Source organism: Camarhynchus parvulus, chromosome 26 (assembly GCF_901933205.1).
Source record: "Camarhynchus parvulus chromosome 26, STF_HiC, whole genome shotgun sequence".
NCBI lineage: Eukaryota > Metazoa > Chordata > Aves > Passeriformes > Thraupidae > Camarhynchus > Camarhynchus parvulus.
In genome coordinates this window covers 4078154-4090614 of record NC_044596.1, presented here as the reverse complement: position 1 = coordinate 4090614, position 12461 = coordinate 4078154, and the positions used below count along the sequence as shown (strand labels likewise).

Here is a 12461-nt window from a genome sequence, read left to right as displayed (position 1 = left end):
CATGGCACCGCTGCCACCACGGCGCTGCCAGGGGACAGCGGGGACACCGGGGCGGCCCCGCGGGACAGGGGGACGCGGGCGGTGGGCGAGGGCTCTGCCCGTGCTGTGCCAGCCGTGCCAGCCGCCCCGCGCCGGTGGCATTGGCGGTGCCGCTGGCGGCGGTGGCGGAGCTCGGGGGTGCTCCGGGAGGCTCCGGTGGCTCCGGTAGCGGCGGGGTTGGGCGGCCCCGGTGTGCGGCAGGCGGCGGGGAAGGCGACAGCGGGGACAAACAGCTCCCGCTCGCGTCCCCGCAGAGGAGAGGCGAAGGGCAGCGCGGCACCGCCGCCTCCCCCAGCCCAGGTGCGGAGCCGGGGAGATGCTGGCGGCAGGGGAAGGGCGACACGGGCAGCTCGGGGGGGTTCGGGGGGGCTCAGAGGAGCTGGTGAGGGGCTCCTGATCCCCCCAGGCCGGCAGGGCAGCGGGAAGGGCGGGTGTCACAGCGAGATGAGCTGAGCTCTGTTGCTGCCCTGGATTCAGTGGCTGCGTCCCTTCCCCCTGCTTGTGTCCCCAAAGCATCCCCGGGTGTCCCCAAATCATCCTCGGGTGTGTCACCCTCCTCCTCCCGGCTGTTCCTTCCCCAGGGGACACCGGGAGGAAATCCCGGGGGCCAGGATGGGGACAAGCACCAAACGGGGGGGGACAGACCCCGCAGGGCATCAGCACCCCCCAAAAAAAACCTCGGGGAGCCCTTGGGAACGGGCAAGAGCGGGATTTGGGGTGAGCCACGCTCCGCCTGGACTTCGGGGAGAGAACGCAAAGCCCTCAGGGCGGGCAGGAAAATCCTTGGGCGGGAGGGAGGGAAGGGATGGAGCTGACACGGCCAGGAAAGCTCCAAAGAAGGAAGCGCAGCACGGGGAGGCCGCTGGGCTCCCTCCTGCTACGGCCCTGCTCCCGAAAATCCCGGGAGCACCGTGGGACACTGCCCAGCACCGCATCTCCCTCCCAAAAATCCCAACTGTGCCCCTTTGGGGTGAGCTCAGTGCCAGGAACCAGCCCAGGGGTGGCACCAGAGGTCCCAGCCCATCCCAGAATGTGCCAACGCTGCAGCACCGACGAAACTGAATCCAAACTGAACTAAACACAAACTAAACTAAACACAAACTGAACTAAACAGAAACTGAACTAAACATGAACTAAACCAAACACAAACTGAACTAAACACGAACTGAACTAAACACAAACTGAACCAAATCCAGACGGAGCTAAATCCAAACTGAACCAAATCCAAACTGAAACAAAACCAGACTGAAAAAAATCCAAACCCAAACCAGATCCAGACCAAACCAGTTCCAAACGGAACCAAATCCAAACCTAAACCAAATCCCAACCTCAATCAAATCCAAACCCAAACCAGATCCAAACAGAACCAAATCCAAACCCAAAACAGATCCAGACCAAACCAGATCCAAACTGAAACCAAATCCAAACTAAACCAAACTCAAACCCAAACCAAACCTGAAAGAAATACAAACTAAAAAATCCAGACCAAACCAAACCCAAACCAAACCCAAACTCAAACCAAACCCAAACCCAAACCAAACCCAAACCCAAACCAAATCAAGCCAAACCAAATCCAGACAGAACCGAACCCAAACCCAAACCAAATTCAAACTGATCCAAATCCAAACCTGAACAAAATCCTTATCCAAACCAAATCCAAACCAAGCCAAACCCAAACCCAAATCCACGTTTTTAAGGCACCGGGCACAGGGGTCTGACACATCCCTGGCCAAACTGCCACCACACCACCTGTGGGCAGCACCAGCCTCATGCCAAGGTCTGAAACAGTGGCAAACGCCCCAGTGCTGCCTGTCCCCCTGTCCCCATGTCCCCATGTCCCCACAGTGACTCACCCACTCGTCCATTGCCACCAGCCAAGGATCCAGGGGCAAGGTCCCCCAACGGCTGTGGGCGCGTGCCAGCCCTCCTTGGTGACAATGCCCGGTGGCACTGCCACCACGGCGGGATGGCACCTGCCAGGGGACACTTTTGGGGACAGCAATCTGGGGGCAGTGTGGCAGGAGCAGCGAGGGAGCCACAGGAGGCTCCGTGTTGGGGTGTCACCCTCTGCCACCCCAGCTCGGTGTCACTGGGGTTGTGCCAGGTTTGGGGGCTTTGAGCTGGGCTCAGGCTGGGTTTGCCAGCCTGGAGCTGGCACCTGGTCCTGGCACCAGCTGGGCTCTGTCACCGTCAGCGGTGTCTGGGGATGGGCAGGGACACGGCACAGCCAGGGCTGATCCATCCCACGATGCGGCTCACATGGCCCCCAGCCAAACCACACCATCCTTCCTTCCTTCCTTCCTTCCTTCCTTCCTTCCTTCCTTCCTTCCTTCCTTCCTTCCTTCCTTCCTTCCTTCCTTCCTTCCTTCCTTCCTTCCTTCCTTCCTTCCTTCCTTCCTTCCTTCCTTCCTTCCTTCCTTCCTTCCTTCCTTCCTTCCTTCCTTCCTTCCTTCCTTCCTTCCTTCCTTCCTTCCTTCCTTCTTCCTTCCTTCCTTCCTTCCTTCCTTCCTTCCTTCCTTCCTTCCTTCCTTCCTTCCTTCCTTCCTTCCTTCCCTCCTTCCCTCCTTCCCTCCTTCCCTCCTTCCCTCCTTCCCTCCTTCCCTCCTTCCCTCCTTCCCTCCTTCCTTCCCTCCTTCCCCTTTTCCCTTCCCTTTTTTCTTTTCTGCTTTTCCTTTTTCCTTCCCTTTTTCCTTTTTTCTCTTTTTCTCTTCCCTTCCTCCCTCCCTTGTTTTTCCAACCCTTTTTTTCACCTCTCATCCCTCTCCTCCTGCTGCAGCCCTCGGAAATCCCATTTTCTGTCCTCCCTGGGAACTGCAGCGCTCAGCGCCCAGGGGAGGGCACTCGGGGTCACCCTGTCACCCACGGTGCCCACGAGGGACAATCCACCCTCGGGACAGCAAGGACAAACTGCTGAGCCCCGCTTTGCACAGGGGCCCAGGGTAGGAAAAAATGGATTATAAGGCACAAAAAAAGGGGCAAAAAAAATAGGGAAAAAACAGATTATAAAGCACAAATAAACAGGGAAAATTGATTGTAAAGCACAAAAAATAAAAAAAGAAAAAAACTGATTGTAAAGCACAAAAAAACAGGGATTCTCTGCACTCTGAGTCCATCCTGCACAGACCATAGGGATTGAAAAAATAAATGGAATTAAATTTTCCATCTCCACACGGGCCCATCCCAGCTCCTGTGCTGGCCAGCAAGACCATCCCAGGGCCACCTAGAATCCAAAAAACCATCTCAGGGCCAGCTAGATCCCAGAAACCAGGGCTACCTAGACCCCAAAGCCAGGTCAGGGCCCCCCAGGACCCAAACACCACCCCAAGGCCACCTAGACCCCAGAAACCATCCCAGGGCCACCCTGAACCCAAAACCCAGGGCTATGTAGACTCCAACACCAGCCCAGGGACACTCAGACCTCAAAAACCATCCCAGGTCCACCCAGATCCCAGAAACCGTGACTACCTAGACCCCAGCACCAGCCCAGGGCTACCTAGACCCCCAAAACCATCCCATGGCCATCTAGACCCCAAAAACCTTCCTAGGGCCAACTAGATCACAAAAACCTTCCCAGGGCCAACTAGACCCCAAAAACCAGGGCTATCTAGACCCCAAAAACCATCCCAGGGCCACCCAGACCCCAATAACCATCCCTCTCCTGCAGGACACGCTGGCCACCAGCTCCCCCTCACGCCGTGATTCCCGTGGGAGCGGCCAGGGAGGGGAGGCCGAGCTGGATGCCCTGGGAAGCAGCCGGGCTGCGGTGCCAGCCTTGCCCAGCCGGGCAAGGAAGTGGCCGGGCTGCCGTGCCAGCCTTGCCAAGCCGGGCAAAGTCCTCGGGAGGGGTGGCCGGCAGCTCCCGCACACCCACGGGCCGTGTGCGACATCAGCGGCGTCACTCGAGGACATCCCGAGGTTGGGGGGCGCGGGGAGGGCCAGCGGGAGAAGCTCCCGGGGGGATGGATGGAGGGCCGGGAGCGGGGGAAGGCCGGGGATTTCCAGAGAACAAAGCGGCTGCTGGCAGCCAGCGCGGCGGGGAGGGCGAGTCCCCCGCTGCCGCGCCAGCTGGGGTCGGGGAGAAGCACAAAAAGCACAAAAAAAGCACCGGCAGTTTGTGTTTTATCTCCCTGGAAACCTCGGCTCCGTCCCAGGCACGGCCCGCGGGGCTGCCGGCCAAAAAGCGCCGCTGCTGCTCCTGCTGCTGCTGCCGGGGTTTGGAGCAGGCATGGCAGCAGCGTCCTGACCCCGTGGGGGACATTTGGGGAGGGTGACAGCTCTGGATCAGGGCAGAGCGGGTGACAGTCCGTGCCCTGGCAGCTCTGATGTCACCCCATTGTCCCCTGGTGGGGACAAAGCCGCAGGTCCTCGTGCATGGGATCACCGGGATCGCAGAGCCACCATTCCCACATGGAGCCACCATCTCCATCCAGTGCCACCATTGCCATCCAGTGCCACCATTCCCACATGGAACCACCATCTCCATCCAGTGCCACCATCCCCATCCAGTGCCACCATTCTCACTTTGGAGCCACCATTCCCACCTGGAACCATCATTCCCACACGGAGCCACCATCTCCACCCTGCGCCACCATCCCCACACAGAGCCACCATTCCCCTGCCAATGCCACCATTCTCATCCAGTGCCACCATCTCCTTCCGAAGCCACCATTCCCACTTTGGAACCACCATTCTCACCCAGTGTCACCATTTCCTTCCGGAGCCACCATTTCCACCCAGTGCCACCATTCCCACTTGGAGCCACCATTTCCACATTGGAGCCACCATTCCCCCCCAAAGCCACCATCCCCACTCAGAGCCATCAGTCCTACCTGGAGCCACCATCCCCACCCAGTGCCACCATTCCCACCACAACCTCGGAGCCTCCACAACCTGGACCTGCCCCTGGAGGGTTGAAACTCTCCCTTAAGCTCTTTAAGAAGCCGCTTCCGTGGCCGGGAATTCCTGTCCCGATCAATTTCTGTCCCCGGCATCAAAGGAGCGCGGCCCCAACCCCTCCCCGGCCAGGTCAGCTCAGGGGATTACGGCAGCGCCGCTGGGAAAATCCTGCTGGGACAAATCCCCTGCCCGAGCCGTGGGCTCCATGATCACACCCAGGGCTGACGGGGCCGCGCTGCTCCTGCCACCTCTGCTTGTCACCACCCTCGGGCCACCGGCTGCTCGCGGCGCCGCCGGCCGCAGACAATGGCCCACGAATGCCATGGCCCGGCTCTGTGTGCCAGGGACGGGGCCCGTGTGACACCTCCAGGGTCCGTGTGACACCTCCGGGCTCCGTGTGACACGTCCGGGCTCCGTGTGACACGTCCGGGCTCTGTGACAAGGCTGCACACGCACACACAGCCACACGCGCTCACACTCACCGGTGCCACCGCGCGTCCCCTCCGCCTGCTGCGCCACTCGCCGAGCCCGTGGCTCTCCCGCAGCCGGCCGGGGCGGATGATTTCCCTTCCAAGCCCATGGAGACCGTCATTGGTATCAATCATTAACAGCCGCCGCAGCTGCCGCCAGCTTAACCCCCTCGGCTCCGGGCGGAGCGCCGGGAGCCATCCCTTGCTCTCCTTTAATGGCACCGTGACACGGCAAAGTCACCGCAGCACAAGCGGCCCGGCAGGAAAAAAGGGTTTCCAAGGGGCTCCGCACGCCCACGGACCCGCGGCTGCTTGTCCCTCCCTCCCCTGTCCCCTGTCCCCGGGATACGAGCGCTGCGAGCAGCCCCGCGTGTCCCCGAGCTGCCCAAATTGCCACATCCCGGTGGGAGCTGCTGGAACCGCCGCTGTCCCCGCGCTCAGGCTGGTCCCGAGGGGCAGGAGCTGAAACCGAGGGGCAGAAGCTGCTCCTCGTACCCCGGCACCGCAGCTCGGGGCTCTCTCGCAGCTCCCTCTCCCTTTCCCCGCAGCTTTTCCAAGGATCATCAATGGCTGTAACTTTATCCCGGCGTGTTTACAACCCAGCTGCGGCTCTTGGCTCGCTCAGCCATGCCGGGGGCCAGCTCGGCTCCCGCTCAGCCCCCACACGGCGCTGTCACAGTGTCCCTGTCACCCCCCTCCCCCGCGTACCCCGCACGGGACCATCGGGATCAGCACCTGCATCCCCACGGAGAGGGGGCTGGAGGAGGAGGAGGAGGAGCACAGCGCTGTCGCCGTGCCTGAGCCCTGCGGAGCGGATGGACAGATGTCCCTGTCGCCTCCCCCCGCCCCCGCCGCGCCGTTGGCCGCGTTACCCAACCTGCCGAGGGGTTGAATGATTAACCCCGGGCTGCGCCGCCGCCGGCTCCCGGGGCTGTCCCTGCACAGCCCCGCGGCGCGGTGGCACCTGGGGACCCTGCGCTTCTGTCACCAGCTTCCAGGAGCATCCCATGCCGGGTCCCTTCAGCCTGTCCCCACAAACACACAGAGGGTCTCCACCCTGTCCCACATCCCTGGAGCATCCCATGCCAGGCCCCCTCAGCTTGTCCCCACAAGCACACAGAGGGCCCCCACCCTGCCCCACACCCCTGTCCCACGTCCCTGGAGCACTCACAGCACCGGCACCACCTTCCCGACGCGGCCACCGCGGGAATTTCGCCTTTGTCCAGCCCCAGCCGCAGCGCCGGGGGCGTCGGGGCTGGAATGATCACAAACAGCCTCGGACAAACATCTGCACGGCACCACCCCCGGGCTGCGGCCGGGGCGGCCGCGGGATGGTTTCAATCACGGTCAAATCCCACCAAAACCGCCCGGGGGAGCGAGGCAGGAGCAGCAGCTGATAACGCCCTGCAGATGTGGGGCTCGGTTTGGCTCCCCGTGTCCATGAGATGCCGTGGAACGGGCCCAGCTTTGGGAATTCCCATTCCCCACACCCACCTGGGATATAAAGCCACAAATTCCTTGTGAACACCCCAAACTGGGAGCGCTCAGGGGGTGCAGGGGGGTGAAGTGAAGCATTCCCAGCAGTGATTCTTGAGGCTCTGCAAATCCAGCAGCTGCTATTCCCTCTCCAGCCCACCGGGATGGGGGTCAGGGTGAGCCCCAGCCTGGGCTCCTTCAGGCTGTGGAGCCTCTTGATGATTTTTGTACAAACTCCCCAATTTTCCACTCTGCATCTCCCACTCTCAAAACAAACAACAAAGCCACAAACGCGGCACCTCAGGGCCGTGAGACAGCGGCGGCTTCCACGTCGCTGCTGCCACCACAGGATCCCATTTCCCCGTGCTGTTTGCAGGCTCAGGATGGGGGGTTTGGGCAGCGCTGGCTCTGCCCCAGCCCGGGAGCTGCAGCGCTGCCAGGCCTCGGCTGATTCATCCCAACCCTGCGCCCCGACCTCCCGCAGTCAAGCCCCGACACATTCGGCACATTCCTGGCATAGCCGGCACCCGGAGCCCCACACCTGCCGGAGCGGGAGCCTGGGAAGGTGCCAGCGGCACCATCCAGGCCGTGCCAGGAGATTTATGGATCCCAGGCACGGTCCCAAGGCCGGGCTGGCGGGGCAGGAGCGGCTGTGCTCCGGTGACACAGCGAACTTGTCACTGTGGGCAGCTTTGTCACCTCCTCGAGTGTCCCCATTGTTTTGCTGGTGCGGTGCCACGCGTCCCTTGCGTCGGGCTGGGTGTGAATGGGGAAATTCTCCTTTTTTAGATCTGATCCCACACCTCGCCGGGCCTGGGAACAGCCTGTCACCGGCGGTGACACAACCGTGCCGGTTGTGCAAGGGCTTTGCACCAAACAGCTCCCAAGGACGGGATCAGCGCTGGCTCCGGGCTGGCCACGGTGGCTCTCCGGCCCCAAATCCATCTGTGGCACATCCCACGGCCCCGGGAGAGGTCTGGCATCATGGAATGGGTGCCAGGAAATGTGTGGAGCAGCTAAAAACATTCCTGAGTGCCTGGGAAGAGCCGCCGTGGAGCCGAGCCTGGCACGCATGGTTGGCACGGCAGCTCCAGCCCCTCCAAAAAATGGGCACGTGCCCACCTCACCAATCCCCGTGCACAAAAGAGCCAAAACTCCCCCAAATCCGGCTTGTCCTAAGCAAAAAGGTCTAAAAAAACACACTCGGTGTTCCCCAAATCCCAGGGTCAGGCTCAGGATTTGCAGCCTTTGCCGGGATTTCCTCTGCAAATTCCCTCGGGACATCCCGGGGGGGGGGGGATCGCAGCCTTTCCCTCGCTGTCCTGGGATGTGACAACCCTGACTGAGTGTCACCTCCAGCCCACCACACCCTGGTGCGCCCGGGAACGGCTTCCCGGTGAATCACAGCTCATTGCCATCTTCCCAACCGCGTCCTCATCAGCGCCCCGGGGCAGCCCCGGAGGGGAAAGCCGGGAATCTGCTGGGGGAAAAACACACAGAGCCAAAAACCAAACCCTGGGAGTGTCCGAGGCTGCGCGGGGACAAGGACACACCTCTGTGTCACCAAACTGCCCCGGCCGTGTCGCTTGTCCCCCTCCCAGCGCCACCTCCGCAGCGCCACGGGAGGGTCGGGCTCTCGTTTGGTCACCGTGGGATGCTTCCAGTTGGAAATCGGGACAGTTCCAGCGCCGCTTCTCAGAAATCCAATTAGCGCCGGAGCTCGGTGCCAGGTCCCCCTTCCTTCTCCCCCACAAATAAACGCGGCCCCGGCTCTTCCTCCGCCCCGCGGGGAGGAGCGGCCCCGCAGCCGGGGAGGGGAGCTGGAAGGACGGGATGGCTGAGCCGGGCTGGAACCGGGCCCGTCCCGGCCTGGGGAGAGCCCTCGGCGGGGCCTTTGTGAGCGGAGGAGCAGCTCGGGATGAGCCCCTTGTGGTGTGAGAGGATTCCCCCTTGGAATGTTCACGGGGTCTCTCCAAAAATGTCACAGGATCCCTCCCAAAAGTGCCACGGGATCCCCACCCTGGAATGCCCAAAGGATTCCTCCCAAAAGTGCCACAGAATCCCCCCAAAAATGCCACAGGATCCCCTTTGGAATGTCCATGGGGTTCCCTCTTGGGATGCTCACTGGACACTGGATCCCTCCAAAAATGTCACGGGATCCCCACCTTGGAATGTCCACAGGATCCCTCCCAAAAGTGCCACAGAATCCCCTCCAAAAAGGTCACAGGATCCTTCCAAGGGTGCCACAGGATTCCCTCTTGGATTGCCCACAGGATTCCCTCTTGGGATGCTCACTGGACACTGGATCTCCCCCAAAATGTCACAGGATCCCTCCAAGGGTCCTCACACGCAACTGGGACCAAGGAGTGGAACAGCCCAAGGAGCTGGGATGGGTTTGCTGAGCCCTGGGAAGAGCCCGAGGCTGTCCCACATTCCTGGAGGGCACAGCCGGGATAAAAACGTGGGAAGAGCAGCTGGGATCAGGGAGCTGGGGGATCACAGGTGGATCCAGGGCAGGGATCACAGGTGGATCCAGGTGAGGGATCACAGGTGGATCCAGGGGGGGGATCAGAGGTGGATCCAGGGGAGATCACAGGTGGATCCAGGGCAGGGATCACAGGTGCATCCAGGGGTGGATCACTCCAGCAGGTGCCCACAGTTCCGTGGCTCCCTTTTCCTGTGGGTTTAGCTCAGGGATGTTGTTCCATGTGATTGGAACCGACGTCCCCCAGGCCAGGAGCCACCGGGAATGGAGGGAATGTGATCCCAAAGCTCAGCTCCGGAGGGAATCAGGGAAGAGCCATCCCTGCCCTCAGCTCCTGAGGGATCAGGGAAGAGCCATCCCTGCCCTCAGCTCCTGAGGGATCAGGGAAGAGCCATTCCTGCCCTCAGCCTGCCCCGGGGCCTTTCCCCCCCTCACCTTTCCCTGTCCCAGCCGGACGGGGCGAGCTCAAGGAAGGATGGAGCAGGATGGAGCTGGGACCGAGCTCAGCTCCAATCCCGCCCCCTGCCAGTGCTGGAGAGCTCACTCCCAGCTCCCGGGCATCCCAGGGATGGCTGGGAGCCATGGGATGGAAACCACAGCCAGCCCACATCCCACATCCCAAATCCCACATGAGGACAGAGAAATCCCACCACAGACATCCCAAATCCCACAGCAGGACAGGGAAATCCCACCACAGACATCCCAAATCACACAGCAGGACGGGGAAATCCCACCACATCCCAAATCCCACATTCCACAGCAGGCCAGGAAATCCCAAATCCCACATCAGGACAGGGAAATCCCACCACAAACATCCCAAATCCAACAGCTGGACAGGGAAATCCCACCACAGCCATCCCAAATCCCAAATCCCACAGCAGGGCAGGGAATCCCACCACAGACATGCCAAATTCCACATCCCAAATCCCACAGCAGGCCAGGAAATCCCAAATCCCACATCAGGATAGGGAAATCCCAAATCCCACATCAGGACAGGGAAATCCCACCACAGACCTCCCAAATCCCAAATCCCACATCGGGATAGGGAAATCCCAAATCCCACAGCAGGCCAGGGAATCCCAACACACCCACCCAAACAGGGGCTGGGGCACCTGACACTGGGATTTGGGGAGCAAGGAGCTTTTCCAGGCTCCAGGAAAACACTGGGAATCCTGACAGGGCCCACAGGGAAAAGTCAATTTAAAAGAGCCTTTTCTGAAACATCCCTTTAGAGAGAACGAAGCAGGAGACACAGTGGGGTCTCTCCCAGGTGATCTGAAGCAGCACTTCCAGATTTTAGCTGGAATCTCCATGAGAATCCCAGCCAGCTCCCTCAGGGCTGCTCCCCCAGGGTTTGGGCCTGGCCTATGGCACAGGGAGAGACCCCCACCAGCCGGGTAGGATCCCCCCCAAACCAGGCAGGATTCCCCCCCTAAACCAGTCAAGATCCCCCCAAGCTGGGCAGGATCCCCAAAACTGGGCAGGATTCCCCCAAAACCAGACAGGATCCCCAAAACCGGGTAGGATCCCCCAAAACCGGGCAGGATCCCCTTCCAACAGGGCAGGATCTCCCCCAAAGCCCCCTCCAGCCGGGTAGGATCCTCCAGGATCCCCTCCAGCCTTGCAGAATCCCTCCAGCCAGGCAGGATCCCCCCCAAAACTGGGCAGGATCCCCCCAAATCCGGGCAGGATCCCTCCAATCCCGTCTGGATTCAGAGCCCTGCGCAGCACCGGCTGCCCCTGCCCCGCTCCCGGCCGTGCCAGCCTTATCCTGCTGCCACACCTTCCCCGCAGCTCCGGCACGGAATTAACCCCTGGCACGGCACGGCTCGGCCTGGCCCGTGCCCGCCGTGCCCACCGTGCCACCTGCCCGCGGCCCCGCTGTCCCCGTGTGACATCCGAGGCTGTGTCCCCTCCCCACGAGATGCTCCAAACCCCATCTTTGGCTCCCCCAACCCCTCCATCCCTCGGAGTTTCCCTCCATCGCCCCAATCCCGGTTTTAACCCTCGGAGTTTCCCTCCATCGCCCCAATCCCGGTTTTAACCCTCGGAGTTTCCCTCCATCGCCCCAATCCCGGTTTTAACCCTTCCAAAGCCGGGCAGTGAGGACGCAGCCGCCTCGGTTACCTGCTCCAGGTGCGGAGGGGCAGAGCCCAGGAGCCCCGGGATGGCCGGGAAGGGACGGGAAAAGCCTCGGTGGCGCCTCCGGGAGCCGCCACGGCAGGAACAGCCCGGCTGATAAGCGAGGGCTGAAATCCGAACCTGCAGCTTTGGCTGCTCGCTATATAAACACCGCGCACACCCCCGGCCGCGCTGCCACTCCCGCTGCGACAGCGACAGCGACAGCCACGCTGCCCGAGCCCCGTGTCGCCGGTGCTGCCCTCCCCCGAGCTCAAGGTGGAGCCTCTGGCTGGTTTTGGTTTTGGGGTGGTGCTTCAGGTGCGCTCGGGCTCCACGGGGCGCTGCGAGCGCGGTTTGGGGCTTTGGGAAAGGGACGGGACCCCCGGTGGGCACCGGGTGGGCACTGCCATGCTGGGAATGCGGGAATAAACCGCGTGGGAGAAGCGAAAACGCGGCGTTTAGCCTTAAAAAATGCAGGTGGGAGGGGCCGAGCGCCACGCTGGCGTCAGCTGATGGGGCACCTGTGGCCATGGGAAATGTCCCCTTGCCCAGAGGTGACACCACGGGCGTGACAAGGGCAGGGTGCCACCCTGGGGGGGACCCTGGGCTCGCTGGGGACACGGTGGCTGATGGGCAGGACGTGGTCACACCGTGCCACCGCAGACTTCCTTGTGCCACCACCGCGGGACTTCCTTGTGTGGGCAGAATTCCCGCCCTTCCTGCCCAGGGACAAAACCCTCGGCAGGACAAATCCCTGCCTTGTTTTTTGCCCAATTCTTCAAGCTCAGCCCCAAACTGGGACGGGCACATAGCACGGGTGAGGCTGGGCCAGGCAGGGTGTCCTGGGATCATCCTGGGAATTAATTAATTAATTAATTTTCCAAAAAGGGAATGCCAGGAGCTCTGCCAGCGGCGGGTGAAGCCTCTCTGTGGCACATCTCTGGGGACACTGACAGCTTTGTGCCGCGGAGCTG

At 61.6% G+C, this 12461-nt stretch overlaps 1 protein-coding gene across 3 annotated transcripts in view; it reads right to left on the bottom strand.

Annotated features, from left to right (window-relative positions):
* PLEKHA6 (pleckstrin homology domain containing A6) overlaps positions 1-12461 on the bottom strand; it is a 51370-nt gene that overhangs the window by 23127 nt on the left and 15782 nt on the right. Inside the window, exon 1 of one of the 3 annotated variants that reach the window (XM_030965675.1) lies at positions 5418-5460. The exons of the other annotated variants lie outside the window; for them this stretch is intronic. The gene's annotated coding sequence lies outside the window, so the exon portion shown is untranslated. Of the gene's footprint in view, positions 1-5417; positions 5461-12461 lie in introns of those variants that run through there. 3 annotated transcript variants of the gene reach the window in all.